Source organism: Protopterus annectens, chromosome 17.part0, assembly GCF_019279795.1.
Source record: "Protopterus annectens isolate FY-2018-M chromosome 17.part0, PAN1.0, whole genome shotgun sequence".
Classification (NCBI taxonomy): domain Eukaryota; kingdom Metazoa; phylum Chordata; order Ceratodontiformes; family Protopteridae; genus Protopterus; species Protopterus annectens.
Window position 1 is genome coordinate 34407365 of NC_056751.1, and position 17779 is coordinate 34425143.

Here is a 17779-nt window from a genome sequence, read left to right on the forward strand (position 1 = left end):
ATATACAAGCTAGAGTGTGTTTATATAAGTTGGGGGGGGGGGAGAAGTCGCCCACTACATCCACATCAGAACTGTTTTTAAAAGAGAAAAACAACTTTAAAAAAACTCATTATTCATTAGGCAGCCACCTACATTGCAGATGACATGATCACCAGCATGTCCTGCAGGTACCTTGGGAATGCTCATGATGTCTACATATGGCAAATGAGTACCCTGTGCCTTTCATTAATGCCAAGTTCCACAGGGTTACAAGTATGTGTGTCTCAGATAAAAAATTATAAATAAACTTAGAATGTACTAGGAATATGATGCCAGTATGAAACAAATAGTATCTAAACCACAATCGCTGTGTATATAGGAGGTGTTGCTACTTACTAACTGCAACGGCAGCTAATATCTTCCATCCAATACCCCACTGGTACACTGAAAATTGATTCCAATGGGCACAAATCAAAACAGATGGAGTTGTAGAATGCATGTTTGTTATCATGACAAGATAATGCACATGCCTGAATCTTTCAGGTTTGAGATACAATACTAACCAGGGAAGGCTGCGTGTACATTTCTGGTCCATGTCAAACTATACACCATGGCTAAGATAGAAGCTGTCATCTTGACCTCCCATGGTACAGGTTGATGCTAATCTTAATGCATAACAACATGCCAAACAGGAGGATGACAAGAAGCTCCATCTTTAGTAAATTTTGCACAACAAGAACTCATAATAATACTGTGACATTTTGTTGGGGGCTGGTGGACATTTCCCACAGGAAAATTCTCATCAGATGTACTTGCAATATGTATTAACTCTGGTGCTCCCAAATGTACCTAAATTAGTAGAATGTAAAATGAATGATGGACAAGTGCGTGCTGCTGTACACACTGTGTAGTGTACATGTTATGTAAACTACGTCAGACAGGGAAGCACCACAACAGCATTATCAACAACTATGATATCATCATATATTCAATATATAGTCCACACAGCTGCAGAGTACCATATGCACATTGCAAGACATAAATAACCACAAACAATACATTATGATAGGCCATGCGTGCCAAATTCCAACACTAAGAGCACTAGCTTTGGTAGCAAAAGCATATGTCTAACCAAAGGTTGAAGTCTGGTGCAGTATATGCTTACATTAGAAACTGGTGGTGCAGATGCCTGTGTATGCCACCATTTTAGCACCAACATGAAATATGCAGGCTACAGTCCACTGAGCAAGGGTCAGTGTGCACACAAGGAGACTATTACGTTCCATATCTGTCGGATAGTGGAAACCTTTATGGCATACATTGAGCCCTAGAGTGTGCCTGCACATCCCATGTTTTATTTATCACAATCTGTCTTAATTTATTCCTTTCACACTGTCCTTTAAATTGAACACTCATGATTTAATTCACACTGAATAGAAAGTTGAAAGCAGCAAGAAAAGGAAAGTAATATCACTGTATTGTCGAATCTGAATTCAACCTCAGTTCTTGATGAGTACTTTTGACGATACTGATACATAGAATGTACCTGATAGGGTCTGATTGGAGAAATGAGAAAGTAACATCACTGTACTGCTGGAACTGAACTTACCCTCAAGTCTTGCTGAGTACCTTCATGTGGTAGACTCTGTTTTTACAAAATCTCACCAAGACGGCACAAATATAGACTATATTTTATATATCATGGAGAAAGGTGAGTTTAAAAATAAAAAATCAGATGGAGTGCACAGATCCAGGATAAAAACAGGGCCCACTCCTAGTGTATGTACTAGTGCCAGGACTAGAAAAAATAGCAGTGTAGAATCATCAGGACATGGAAACATTCCTAATACAGGGTTAAGCCAGCCTCAGGGGAGGGTACTGCCCTATATGAAAAGCCAAGGGTTTAGTGTGGAAACTCTAACATAAGCAGTGAAGCAATATGATGGACCAGCAGGGGCAGCAGGATGCATCTGAAGAAGATATACCTCAGAACGATGTTTTGGAACCTGCTGAAGGAGATTTGCATATTAACATTTAGTTGAAGGTGTAGGTAAGGAGCAGGAGACAGTGCAAACCTGACACAGGTAGTGTTACAGCATGATGACTCAATGGGTCCCCATATGAAGGAACATCAAATAAAGCCATCTGCATCTGAACAGAATATGTCACAGTATGATGTTCTGGAACCATTTTTGAAAGACTCACAGGAAATGGAGAGCAAGGAAGATGCTCTCAGTCCAGAAAAAAATGAGAAGGCCTGTTTGACTTAATAAGCAATGGAGAGGCACATTAAGATATATGAAAGAAATAGATTACAGAAAGTAAATAAGATCCAAAATGTTAAAAGACTAGTAAAACAGATGAACATGGTAATCAGGACTATTAAAAGAAATTTGTGATATAACAGGAATAAACAGGATACACTATTACCCAAATAAACTAATAATGAATAAAGTCTTACCACAAAAATGTAGAGTAACAAAGGAAAGAAAAGGAAGGGAATAAGCAGAACGCCACCATGGGAGCACTGAACAGAAAAAAAACTACAAAACAACTAAGGCAAAAGGTATCACTGTTAGAAGAATACAGAAAAGGGAAATGATCGTCAACAATATTTAGAAAGATAGATGCGAGCAACCCACAATATTAAAACAGACTAAGATCTATCATACACTAATGCCATTAATAAACTAAAAATATCAGCACAAGCAGAAAAATTTAGAAGGCACACAGATAAATGTAAAGGAAAAGTACAAAATAAACAATTCATTGATGACCCAAAAAGGTTTTATACAGAATTGGGAAATAAAGCAAAAGGAATGGAAACATTTTGGAGAGTACTTATGACGATCTTGTTGAACATATCTAAGATGCTGAATGGATAGAGGAATTAAAAGAAACAGTATGGAGCTCTAACATAAAGGATATGAAACAAGATGAAGTAATGGCCAGATAAATTGAGACAAAATTAAGAAATGCTCTTAATTGGAAAACTCTAAGTTCAGATTTGGTACCTAACTACTGGCTAAAGGTATCAACATCTTTACACAAAGATTTAGACCTGAGTAAGAATTATTTATATGCGCATCCCAAACAGACACCAAACTGGTAAACAACAGGGAAAAACAATACTCCTCCTTAAGAGAGACCCTGCACGCCATCCTAATAGCAACAGAGCAATAACTTGCCTTCCAACAATATATCAGTTATATGCAGGAAGTTGTGCAGACAGAGTTTACAGTCATTTAATAGAAATTCATTAATGTCAATAGAACAAAAAGTGTAATAAAAGCAAGGAAGGTTATATGGAATAAAGGATAATATGCTTCTAAATAAAGCCATAATTTAGTGTTGCAAAAAGGGAAATAATCTAAGCATGGCATCAATAAATTACGAGAGAGAAAAAAAAGCATTTGATAGCATCCCACATTTGTGGAGAATAGAAGGATGTATAAGATACAACCAACATTGACCAGTTACTTTGCAATGACTATGAAACAGTGGGAAACCATTTTGAAGCTGAGCCATGACAAAGGGCAAATTAGTATGCCAGGGATAAAAATTCAAAGGAGGATATACAAGGGTGATTCTTGGTAACCACTTCTATTTTGTCTTCCTTTCAACCCATTAAGTCATTGACTTAATATATTAGGCTATGGTTACAATTTAACAAACAGAAACTAACCTTCTTTAAAGACATTTCATCTACTTTGTGCAAACAACTTAAAACTGTATAATTCATCAAATGATGAGCTGAAAGAACAACTACAAATGGTTAAAACTTGTGTCAGATGATATAAGAATGGCATTTGGTTTTGATAAATGTGAAAAAGCAACAATTAAAAAGTGAACGCTGCAGCACCTAGAAAACATCAGCCTGGGACAGGAATGTGATATAAAGAACTTCAACAGAAGAGAGCATGTAAATATTTGGGAATAGATGAAGGGCAAGCAATAAAGCAAGAACAAATGAGAATAAAGCTAAGTAAGGAATATTTCAGAAGACTAAAACTAATATTAAAAATTGCTTTGTCATTTAGGAATAAATTCCAAGCTACGTATAAATCATTTGCGCTTCCTGTTGTAACTTACCATTTTGGAGTGAAAGACTGGCCTCAAAAATTATTGGATCAACTGGATACAAAAACAAGAAAAATGATTTATGCTTATAAAATGATATATACAAATCATTTTATACCAAGATCATATATTCCTCACTCTGAAGGAAGGATGGGCCTCCTCTAAATTGACTACATGTATAGATCAGCAACTACAGGACTACAGACATATTTGTTGACCTCACCAGATCCAAACATAGTTAAAGTTTTAAAACATGAGGAGAACAAGAAGTCTAAGATGATATATTTGCATATTTTAACAGAAGTATTTCAGAATCAAGTGCGAATGGAAATCAAAAAAGAAGTAGAAATAATTCAGATAGTAACCAAATGAATATAAGGAAAAGGATCAGACAAGAAGGGAAAGATAGGTGAAAGTCCACATATATATTTTCAAGTATAGAGATCTTCTGGAACAACCTAATGTTGACCAAGATATGATGTAGGAGAAGTGAACTACAACCAATAGATGAAAGGTTAATCACGGTGACCAGTACAGTGGACTATGTGCAAGCTGATTTACAAAGTTCATTGACTATATGGGAGAAGCAGAAAAATGCAGCTTCTGTAAAATAGAACTGGAAGCAATTGCACATCTTGCTGCTGGGTTTGATACACTCATGACATAGGGTCTGTATACTGAAAGGCATAATAATGTGGCAAGACTGTTGTATTGGGGATTGTGAACACATTACAACATAGAAGTAGATGAGAAGCACTGGAAACATGAACCATAGAACATTATAGAGAATGATGAAGTTTATATTACATGGAATCACCCTTTACCAACAGTTCAAAAAATAGATGCAAGAAAACCAGATATAGTAGTCCATGAAAAAAAGACAAAAGTAGAGTCCCTCATTGAAACTGAAACATCCAGGAAACACAACATCATAAAATAGCAGGTTTTGCAGACAGAAACAAGTAATGGGGAAGAAAGATACTCAGACAGTTCCAATTGTAGTAGGAGCAAAAGGACTAATAAAAAAGATTTTACAATTGGACATAATATGCTACAAATACATGCAGCTCTGTATGAATTACAAAAAGAGGCAATTCTGAACATATTGCAGGTGTTGAGAAAAGCACTCTAGGCTAACATCAAAGACCAAAACAATACTAATTTCATGAACTCTAATCATACCCTGAATTAGGAATGGGGTTCATTTTCGTCATGGTATTAGAAACCCAAAAACACTTGTTGAAATTATAGAAATTAAACCACCAAGAAGCATTTTGGAATAAAGTGAGAATGGAAATAAAACTGGAAGACAAAAAAAAATCAGACAACTAAACATCAAAAAAAAGGGGGGGGGGGAGAGAATATAAGGAAAAGGATCAGAAAAGGAGAAAAAGGGAAAATCCACTCATATAGTGGAACTTGCAGCCATCTCCTGGAACAACCTCATGTTGATCAAAATTTGACACAGAAATGGTTAAAGAGATGTGAACTGAAACTAAAAGATGAAACAGACTCAGATCATGTTTATCTGGACATTAGGCAGGGTAATGGACTCGGGCCCCGAGACATTCCAGTGTCCCGTTAGCTGGCTGTCTCTCCCACTTACCATAAATACTGTTCAGACCTGTTAGTGTGCATACTATTTTCTTCTTTACTTTTTTCACAATGATTACAGAGAGGTGGATTTAATTTAAAACTTTTATTTCAAGATTTAGGGCCCAAACACTGATGTCCCTGTGCTAAACAAAATAAATCAGTTTCACAATGAAAATTAACATGCGCAACAGAAAATGCTTCTCCTCCCAAAACTCACATTCATGGAAAATGCATCTAGCCAGTGACAGATTAAGTTTCCTTGAGCCCCGGGGTATTTTCAAACCACTGGTTGCTCTCACATATTTTTAGGACCATGAATAAATGCATATGCTGCTTCTTTGATTGATTCAGATTCATTTAAATTTAATTTCTTTTTTTTTTTTTTAATAATTTAGAGTTTTTTTTTAAATTTTTTAGACTTTGTTCTTTTTTCCAGTAAGCAGTGAAACAAAATGTATAAGCCAATAATGACAAAAGTACCCCTTTCAGGACATTTCAGCTATAAAGAAATGCTAAAAGCACTGCAACACCAATAATCATACCCAACTTAACATCTTATTGACTGTTATTGACTGTGTATGTGTGTGGTGCCTGATTGTGATATTAAAAATCCCATAAATAGACACTATAATGTTTGTTTTACTAGTCAATGATCCTGTAACTAGAGAAGACAGACTTTTTTATTTTATCAGCAGGATCAGTCATTTTACCCACAGGCATCCCAAACACAGCCCCAAAAACAGAATTATTATACATCCATTTCTGCAGTATCACAGTCATAAAATAAATAATAAATAAAATAAATAATAATGAAAATCTCATCTGTTTCAACAACACACAGAAACACAATTAAATTAAAGTATTTAATGGTATTTCTAGCACAGGCACACTAGACTGGCAGAAAGGCAAATAAAACTAGAGCATAAGAAAGGCTAATAATATAGATGATAAGTAATTTAAAAATACATAAGAAATACTAATACCTGATGACATATGTTAAAATGGGTTCAGTTGGTTTTTGTCACATTACATCTGCTTAACATGGCACACTGAATTGCCATTGCTGTTGCAGATACAGGTGAGTGACAGGTGAGTGAAATCGGCAATCCCGGGTTCGGGGATGTGGGACCGAGTTTGTATTGTGTCGAAGTGGGTGAGTATGTTTACTAATTATTCCACAGATGTTGCCTCCACATGGATTTTATTTTTGCATGTTGCATTTTTAAGTTTTTGCAATTTTTGCCTTGATACAATTTGAATCTGCTTTTGCATTGGCACTGCTATCATTTGCTTGTCAGGCTCAGCAGGTTTAAATTTGAAGGAAGAAAAAGATAAAAGGATTTACTAAAAGAACTGTACGCAGTTTATCATATGAACCCATTTACTGTTATACTATTATAGAAATCACCCTGCTTATCATTCTAAGATGTATGCTGCATACAAAGAAACACAAGCAGTAGGGGTAAGGATAGTAAAAGCCAGCTGGGTATGGAGTAGGTACAAAGACCTAGTGATAATAGAATTAAAGAAGGTATATAGAGATTTAGAAAAGTATATGTGAGACCCAATTGCATGCTTCTAGAATATTTCTACAGTCTCAACAATTTCCAAAGTATAGAAAACTGCAAATCCTTTCTTATGGTGCGAACCCTTGATGTAGCCTGATATTTGGGCTTGACTCTGAACCAAATTTGAACTTACACATGAGACAAAGTAGAAACTTACAGTCTGAATACCATAACAAGAAATCTTCTTCTGAAAACAGTAAAAAAAGAATTCTTTTAAAAGAAAAGTAAAATAAAGTGTATGTGTAGAAATGTATAAAAGTTATGTGTCCTTTCTTTACACCTCATTAATAAGATTCAGAGAGAAATTTATGTAGATGCATTGATTTGATTTAAAGTAAACTTTAGTAAAAAAATAAAGAAGATTAGATCTCAAAGAAAAGCTGTTTTTGATTTAAATGGATAATGAAGAGTGCTTTGCTCAGAAAGAAAGACTTGTTTACTTGTAAATAAAAACTTGTTGTACTAAACTGTTTCCCCTGTTAAGCTTAGAACGGAAAGCTCAAGGATATCAAGCCAAATGAGCAAGTAAGTTTCATATGGATTGTGTTTCCTAACAAAACATTAATGGAGCACAAGGAACCAGTTGAGAGTTTCTAGACAATCAGACTCATTTTACATGTTGACATACAATGTGAAAAAAAAAAAGGAAGGGAGGCAAGCATGAAAAAAAAACAACTAAAAAAACCTTGTGAAAAGATGAAAGGAAGTGGACAGGAACTCAATGAAACAAAACTGAAATGAACCCAAAAAACCCCTTGGTTAAAACTTTAAGAAGCTGTTACACCAGATAGAAAACTTTTTCATTGTTTAATACTGATTTTTAATGTCACAGGCATTTTTCTGCAGATTGGTACCATTTGCAACCAACTTTTCATCATCAGCCTACAGGTGCCTAAGATCCTATCATCCAGCATCCTCTGAGTAAAATTGTTGTGACTGGTGTAACAAATAAATCACTGGTGTGAACTGATACATCCTCATTGAAGTAGTTGCATGTCAATCATTTCCTTAAAGAAAGAACCAACAATGGTTTTCCTAGACCAACCAAAGGAGTAACTCACACGAAATCTTGGGGTACTTCCAAAGAAATCTTCAGAAGTATGATATCAAATGAAGATTCCTGGAAAGGAACTGGCAATCCTGTCTTCCATATCAGATAATTCCTGAATATTTCCATCCCTTCTTGCAATCCTTCTTGGAGGGAGGAGCAAAAAAGGATGTTGTCAGGGGAGGACAATTGATTGAGACCTTGGGAGACAAAAGGACTAAGAGAAAAATCTGATCACATCTCCATGATCTCTTGATGACCATTCCTTAGGGTCTGCCTTTGTCCTCCTCAGTTTGTCTGCCACACAATTTTGCTCTGACAGAAAGTAGGATGTCTGTATAGTGAAACTGTGCTGTGACACTACATCCCAAGCCACCATAGTTATTCTGCAAAGGGGGGTAAGTCCTGGTTCCCCTTGCTTGCTGATGTACTAAATGACTGTGGTACTGTATGCAACAACTTGAAGAGGTCCAGGTAAGCAAAGATGATTCAGACAGTTAGTGCCTTGCTCACAGCAAGCATCTCTCTTTTTTTTATTTATGTGCTTGCATCTATCCTTGGTGTCCTTGCTGTCCCAAATACCTTGCACTTTTATCCCCCTTGAAACTGCTCTTCAGGTAAAGTCTGATGTATCTGAGGCAGCTGATCATGCTATCAGACTGCAGGACTTCAGCCTCCCCAGCAGTCTATGTGGTTACTGGAAGGAGACCGGACTGCCACATCTGCAGTTATGTACAATGTGGATAGCTACTGATTGGCTCTCGCTACAATCGAAGGGATGTCTCCAGGAACAAAGCTGTAAGGGAATATACAGGTGTGTGTGTGTGTGTGTGTGTGTGTGTGTGTGTGTGTGTGTGTGTGTGTGTGTGTGTGTGTGTGTGTGTGTGTAAAATGCCCCAGTTAAATATACCTGGGGGCTAGAGTTACTCAGACCCTTGGGTACAGGTAGCAAGAGCCTGAATTCCCTACCCACCACCACTTGTGAAAACTGTCCAGATTTTTGCTTCATATTTTTCTTCTGTTCTGTTCCTCATAAAATCTGTGGTTTTCAGGATTTTTGTAATCAGTGAAGGATTGAATTCACTAAATAATAACATGCATTTGAATTTCAGAATTTATATTCTTCAGAAAATAAATGGTAACACAAAATCTTTTTATTCTAGCAATTTTCTAAGTTTATAAGGTCAATGATGAAGAGGAATTTCACCTTTCAACACGACAATGACCCTAAGCATACATCCAAATGAAGAAAACAATGGCTTTACCAGAAGAAAATTAAAGTTTTGGAATGGCCCAGCCAGAGCCCAGACCTAAATTCAATAGAAAATCTGTGGGGTGACCTGATGAGGGCTGCGCACAAGAGATGCCCTCACAATCTGACAGATTTGGAGTGCTTTTGCAAGGAAGAGTGGGCAAATATTGCCAAGTCAAGATGTGCCATGCTGATAGACTCCTACCCAAGAAGACTGAATGCTGTAATTAAATCAAAAGGTGCTTCAACAAAGTATTAGTTTAAGGGTGTGCACACTTATGCAACCAGCTTATTGTACGTTTTTTGTTTTTTTATATTTTTCTCCTAACAGATTTGTTTGTTTTTCAATTGAATTGTACAGGTTATAGTTACATTAAAGGTGGGAAAAGTTTTGAAATGATTTATTGTGGTCTCTTTTTTTATATCACAAATACCTGGCATTTTAACAGGGGTGTACACTTTTTATATCCACTGTAAAAGAACGTGGAAAGATTCAAAGCCTGCATCCTTGTTACAGGTAGCAGCTCATTAACAACTTGGAGCTTTAGTCCTCTGTGCTCATTGCAAGGCTAACAGTTTTAGTTAAATTTAGAAATCCCTTATAAGCCATTCATATAGAGAAGACTGACAGTAATACGCAACAATGACTACATAACGGATGCTGAAGATCAGAAGATTCTGATCATCACACCAAATAATGCAGACTATATGTCCTGATAAATGTCAACCCGTTTGCAGTTGCTGAAGGCTATAAAGAAAGTACTGCAAAATATATTACTAAATGCAACAAGTTTAGACTATATTACACAATCTGGGCCTACTAATGAATTAATTCATTCTTTAGTACAATGAATAAAGCAAAACAATTAAACACAATATAAATGTTGTAGCAGCTTTTGTTCAACAGCCCACATCATACAGAAATTAGAAATATTACTACATACAACATATTGTTTTTTTTTGGGGGGGGGGGGGCTTACATGCTTGCAGCATACCTACATCTCATTTTTGACCTTCCTATGTCTTCTCTGTCTTTAAGAACAGCTATCCCCTCTGACATCACTCAGTGCAGGTCTGACCTACTTGAATGGCTAATAGAGCTGTATTGTTGCAGCATACATCACCAGAGGCAACAGTCAGATCATAGACAAATGGAGCCTTATGCAGGGTAATGAATCAGAACCTCACCAGCCATACCAGTATCCCATTACTTGGTTGCCTCTTCCAAATTACCATAAGCACTCTTCAAACCTGTCAGTGTTCATGTTATTTTCTTCTTTATGTAGACAATTATCACAGATATTTGGATTTTATTTAAAACATTTATTTCATATTTTACAGATAAAAAACACTAAGGGCCATTTCCTAAACAAAGCAAAACACTCACAGTGAAAAAACACTTAACATGAGAAATGGTAAACATCTCTTCCCTTGAAACTCACATTTAGCGAAAATGCATCTGGTTAATGAAAATGCATCTGGCAGCCCCCCTTAAACTACAAGAGACGTGCTGGGATTCATACTCAAATAACCTATAGTGAAGTATTAATTAGTGTCTATGTAAAGGGTGCAGGTATTCCAAAGATAAATGATTAATGCATTTGCTAACCTCCTGGGTCAGACCACTGGACATGTGCCCTTTTTTAGGAACAGCCCAGGAGTACTGTCTGGTGAAGTAACTTGGCAGAGTCACACAGAAGATAAATAAAGGCTGAGTGAATCAACCCATGTACTACAGGAAACAGCTGTTTAATAGTTCATAGCTTTACTCATATGCTCTAAATGTTACACAAATTGCTGTAGTCCAAACAATGCATTTCACACCTGTGTGCCTATAAAAAGCAAGGTAAATTAAAATGTAGTCATATTTAAAACATTTACATTAAACTCAGACCATGCTGTCCAATTAAGTCAATATTCAATAGAATGATGAAACCAAGGATCATATCCAAAGAATATGGCTCACATGATGACGCTCCTGTTTACTAAAATCATTTTAATTCCTCTACACCATGAATACCGTTGGTTCATATGTAGTTACTAGTATTACAGTCTAGTGGATCACTGAGGAGCTTAGCCCAAATTTCCAGTTGCCCAAAAGCACCATCTGCTTAAGTGACATGCTCTAGGACAGGGCATAAATGAGGCAAAATCAGAGATGCTCTGCAAAACTGGAGACAGATAAGAACAGTCTACTCTAAATCATTTTAAAAATTAAAAGAATAATTGGTTTTGCATCAACATTTATTTTGCAAATCACAAAACCTATAACTCTATAAAGACTGACACTGACTGGCTATAATCCTCATTGATTTACCAAAAGCAAAAAAAAAAAAAACAAAACGAATGAGTCTGTCAGTTGGTGTGGAGGACTGAGGCTCTTGCTTCAACTGCTAATGTGCAGGGCTTGACTCTAAACAAGTCAACTAACTAGACAGCGCCCATTACACACACGTTACTGTATATTTACACCCGAGCTGCAAAAAATGTTGCAAAATCATTAAAGAATCCCCTAAGACTCATGTTTGCTGTGCATCTAAATATCTCAAGTGCTCCATCCTGTTGCCTCACTTTCACTGCTGCAAGAATTTCAAACACTTGCAACAGTTCCTGGACATCAGTGATTTCTTCTGCAACCCTGCTCCTGGTTGACTGACTCATTATCAATGAAAGAGACTGCATGCACAGTCACTGAAAAACTCATTTCTGAGTTTTTTAATAGTTCCCAAGATTTAAAAACATTATTCTTTTTATTGAATGTTGTATGGCTAACTGGGCTTCTCAGCCAGTACCAGGCACTAGGCAACCTAGGTAGGCTTGTGTTGGATCTGGTACTGGGATGAAAGGCTAATAATAATGACGTGTTGGCTTACACAGTCCACTGAAAATGTTAGTGAAACAGACAAATGCAAGTTATATAAAAGAGAGCTGGAAAATCTTGTTGCTTAGTGTGATGCACTCGTGGTAGAGGGCCTGTATACTGAAAGGCACAATAATGTGGCAAGACTGCTGCACTGGGGATTATCCGAACACTACAGCACTGAAGTAGCTGATAAGCATTGAGAACACGAACCACAAAGCATTACAGAGAATGATGACGTTTATAGCACATGGGATCACCCATTACCAACAGTTCAAAAAATAGATGTGAGAAAAACAGATATAGAGGTCAAGGAATAAAATGCAAGAGTAGCAATTGCCACACTTATGTGATTACAATGTCTCATGCACAGAGAGACACAAAGCCATAAAATACCATGATTTGCAAGCATAAATGAGAGCAAAGTGGAAGAAAGATACCCAGACAGTTCCAATAGTAGCAGGAGAAACAGGTTTAATAAAAATAATTTAGAATTGTACTTAAATATGCTACCAGTATGTGTAACCCTATATGAATTACACAAGAAGGCAATTCCAGGCACAGTGCGAGTACTGAGAAGACCCTGTTGGCTAACATCAAAGACTGAAACAATACTAATTTCATGAATTCTAATTGTACCCTGACTTAGGAATGGGGTCCATTCCAGTCCAGTCATGGTATTAGAAACCCAAAACACGTGGAGAAATTAAATGGGTGGCCCCATATATCTAATGCTTTACCTTGTGTTAAATCAGGCCCTCTCAGTGTTCTGGCTCTGATTTCATCATTTATAATGCAACTGATAATTCTACCCCTAATCATTGAATCATGCAAGCCACCAAACTCACAGTCTCTTGCTTGTTCATAGGTTCATAGGTAGGTACTAGACTATTGGCCCTAGGGCCCATACAAGCCTAGCCAAAAAATGTACCCTGGCTTTCGCCACCCAAGAAAATTATTTTCTTGTGCCCCTGTCAAGCAGAGCCACAGAAGTGATCCCCAGGGTGAATTTCCCATTTCCCATCCAATCATCAAGATTTTTCTTGAAGAGTGCTAATGAGGAGCTCTGTTTGACATAGATAGGTAGTCTGTTCCAGAGTATGGGAAGTCTCTGGGACAGGAATCTATCCCTCCAGCATGTTCTGTTTATTGTAGTGACAAGGTTTAGGTCCCTAGAGCATGTAGCTCGGAGGGATTGGGATTTCTTTAAGTGGAGCATGTCCAACAGCTCTGGGTTTGACATAGCTTTGTATGTTAGGCAGAGATCACCCCTGAGTAGGCAATATGCGATGGAGTAAAGCTGTAATTTTTTTAGACGGTCTGCATGGGGCATCTGTTTGAGGCCAGTAATCCTCTTTGTGAGGTATTTCCGTGGTCTTTCCAGTTGTTGTAGATGTCTTGTGAGGTACATACCAAAAGGGGCGTTGTACTCTATAATGGGTCTAATGAGTGATGAGTAGAGGGGAACAATGACCTCTTTTTTCTGGATGAGAATCCTTTGTGATGAGATGAGCCATGTAGAAGGATTTCCTGACCACTGTGGCGATGTGATTATCAAAGGAGAGACTACTGTCCACCTGTGTCCCAAGGTCTCTTATCACATTTTCAGCATTAAGTAGACTACCAGCTATGTGGTAGTTCATGGGTACAGAGTTTTTACCAAAGGGGATGACAATACACTTTTTGGCATTGAGCTTCAGGCCATGGCTTTGACACCAGGTATCTGTCTCAGTGAGGCCCTTTTGTAGTTTGTCCACATCATTAGGAGTTTCGATTATGGCTCCTAGTTTGCAGTCATCTGCAAACTTTGTTAGCCAAAGACCTTCTGTGTTGGCCTACACTTCAGAGAAGTAGATACCAAACAGGCGAGGACCCAGGACTGAACCCTGTGGTACTCCACTTGTCACTGGTCTGATGTCGGATTTGGAATCCGCTACTTTCACAGTATGGGTTCTGTCCGTGAGCCAGTTGGCAACCCATCTTGTGACATAGGGATTTATACCTAGTTTAGTGAGCTTATCTATAATTCCAGAGTAGGGGATGGTGAAAAAAAAACTTGGCGAGATCTAGATAAGCTGTGTGAACCATTTTACCCTCATCTATGGCTTTGGTGACTGTTTCAAAGAAGTCAATCAGGTTTAGGATACATGATCTGCCTTTTACAAATCCAAACTTAGTAGGGTCCAGAGTTTGGAGATTACCAGTGTCTTTGTTTATGAGTTCCACAATGATACGTTCCATGGCCTTGCAGACCAGGCTTGTCAGGCTTATGTGGGGGTAGTTCCCGGGGTCTGTCGTGGCTCCCCCTTTGTGGAGTGGGATAACTGTCGCGGTGCACCATTCAGTGGGTACAAAGCCTGAGGTGAGGCTATGATTGAACATGGTACTTGGGTAGGGTGCCAGTTCATTCTGTAGTTCATGTAGAACGCAGCCTGGGATATTGTCAGGTCCCATGGATGCTGTGTTCTTGGCTTTGGAGAGTGTGTTTTACCTGTGCAGCCGTGATTATAGGAACTTTGCATTCTTCCGGTATAGAGATGGGCCTTCGGGTAAAGTTAGCACTGAACCTATCTGCTAGGATATTGGCAATATCAGTTGGTTCTGTATATTTAGTGCCATTGTGCTGTAACTCAGAGCAGATCTGAGTGTTCCCATTTAGATTCTAGACATAGCTATAGAATGCTTTGTGGTTGTCTTTAGAGTTTCTTTTTTTTTAACTCTTGTTATATAAGCATCTGTAGTCCTTATGCCCCTTGAATTCAGTAAGCGTATATGCAAGTTTTGTTCTTTGTTTCATAAAATGTTTAAAACCAGTCTCATGTTACTACTAACCTGTCCTTTTCTTCCTTAAATCGTTGCTTGTAATGTACAGTAATGATGTAAACTGGGCTCTTTTGTTGTTTTCTGCAATTCCATTTCTGTATTCCAGTGGGATACAACTCCAACTTTTGAATCCAAAGTTTCCAGTTTTCATAGAAGTTACCATGCAGCTTCAGAGATGCTGAGCCAAAATGAAAAGATCCATGCTGACAGAAATCAAAAAAGACTGGTAGTTCAGTGTTTTTCTACAATAATGTAAAAAACAGGATTACTTTGCAACATCATGAAACAAAATACAAACAATTATTTTATTGCTTTTTAACATTATACTGTGAATGAGAGCTGCTTTAATATAAATTGTAGTGAAAATTGTAATCTAAGTTATTTGTTAAAATTTTAATTTGGCATATGAAAAAAATAACAGTAGGCTGCTACAAATAACTTCTACAATAGTATTATGGTACAAGGAAAATTATACTGACCTGGCCTTCTTTATGGTTTTAAAAGTTACAGAGGGAATGCTAAAAAGCTTCTTTATAGACAGCAAAGTGTATCGATATACTAGGCATTATTGTACGATAGTCAGAGACAGAATTATTGATAGGATGACATGAAGAGTTAAAACTAAAGCAGTGCAAAGTGGACGGATGCGCAGGACACAAACTGTTAGGGGGCATGGATCAACATTTGCTGATCTGTGCGAGTGCAGATTTATCTAAGAAGTTGTGGGTGATATCAAAGCTGCCTAAATGAATGCACTTAGTAGCTCACTTTAACAAAGTACTTCCTATTTTTCTTTAGGCCCTCAACTTTGAAAGACATTTTTTGCGGTCCTCAACTTTGAGTGTTGAGGGCGACATCAATCTACCATCTGCCTAAGGCACCAGTTGACGTAGCTATGTTTCCGATGACGTGCATTCTATTACTGCTACTCCCATTTAAAGACACATACTACCTGACGTACTTTTTACTGTTCCCCAGCACTTCCATGACATGGGGCAGCATGTTTCAGAGTTAGATTTCCAAATACTTTTCATAACTACTGCTATTACTTACACAGTAATGCAGGCATAAGTACTGCTATTACTTACACAGTAATGCAAGCATAAATACTGCTATTACTTACACAGTAAGGCAAGCATAAGTACTGCTATTACTTACACAGTAAGGCAAGCATAAGTACTGCTATTACTTACACAGTAAGGCAAGCATAAGTACTGCTATTACTTACACAGTAAGGCAAGCATAAGTACTGCTATTATTTACACAGTAAGGCAAGCATAAGTACTGCTATTACTTACACAATAAGGCAAGCATAAGTACTGCTATTACTTACACAGCAATGCAAGCATAAGTACTGCTATTACTTACACAGTAAGGCAAGCATAAGTACTGCTATTACTTACACAGTAAGGCAAGCATAAGTACTGCTATTACTTGCACAGTAATGCAAGCATAAGTACTGCTATTACTTATGCTTACCCATGAATTCCTGCAGTCAGGTGCAAGGGGATACACTTGCATCCTCCTGGAATTTGACTTCAAAAAAAGTTTTTGCGATGTAATCAAGGGCACAGGAACCATAGGGCGGGGGGAGGGCAAGCTCTCTCCCACTTTTACAGCTGATGGCCAGGAAGCTTTGACAATCAAAAAAAAAAAAAAAAACTTCTTCACATGGCAGCATCTTCTCCTTTATGGAGGACCACACTTGTGTTGTATGCATGTCAATGCGGATGTAAATACATTCCGCACTCACACGCAAAATTTAAACTGGTCGTTCTGTTGAGAGAGAAGGTAAGTGGCCTTTCCGTTGACAGAGAAGGGGTGTGTGTGTGTGTGTGTGTGTGTGTGTGTGTGCGTGTGCGTGTGTGTGTGTGTGTGTGTGTGTGTGTGTGTGTGTGCATGTGTGTTGCTGTGTGAGAGCAGAGAGAAGGTGTGTGCATGTTGCTGTGTGAGAGCAGAGAGAAGGTGTGTGTGTGTGTGTGTGTGTGTGTGTGTGTGTGTGTGTGTGTGTGTGTGTGTGTGTGTGTGTGTGTGTGTGTGTGTGTGTGTTTATGTATAACATACCTCTCAACTGTCCAGATTTAGCCTCATAGTTTTGGTCTGTTTCTCATAAAATGTGTGGTTTTCTGGCAAATCAGGGAGGACTGAAGAAACTAAATAATGGCATATAAGTTTCAGACTTCATATCCTTCAGAAAATACATGCTAACACAAATCCTATTATTTTAGCAACTTTCTAAGTTTAAAAGAGCAATACTTAAAATCTATCCCTATTTTGGGCCATTGTATCCCCATTATTTCAGCCTTTGACTAGATTCCTTGCGCCAAGAGGTTGAGAGGTATGAGTTCCTTTCAATTGTCTAGATTTTTGCAGAATGCCCTCATTTTTGCCTCATATTTTTGGCTACTCCGCAACATTTGTGGGTTTCTGACAAATCACTCAGGATCAAAATAACTAAAAAATGCCACACATTTGAGTTAAAGACTTCATTTCCTTCAGAAAATGCATGCTAAGACCAATGTTGTTATTCTAGCAACTAAGTCTATAAGAGCAAATATTTAAAATCTGAGGCT

General features: G+C 37.7%; 1 long non-coding RNA gene across 1 annotated transcript in view; it reads right to left on the reverse strand.

The window, feature by feature from the left end:
• LOC122791363 overlaps positions 1–16081 on the reverse strand; it is a 144343-nt gene extending 128262 nt beyond the window's left edge. Inside the window, exons 1-2 of the long non-coding RNA XR_006363151.1 lie at positions 15686–16081; positions 15216–15448 (exon numbers count right to left, since the gene is read on the reverse strand). This is a non-coding gene — a long non-coding RNA (uncharacterized LOC122791363). The remainder of the gene's footprint in view (positions 1–15215; positions 15449–15685) is intronic.
• Positions 16082–17779: the final 1698 nt, after the last annotated feature.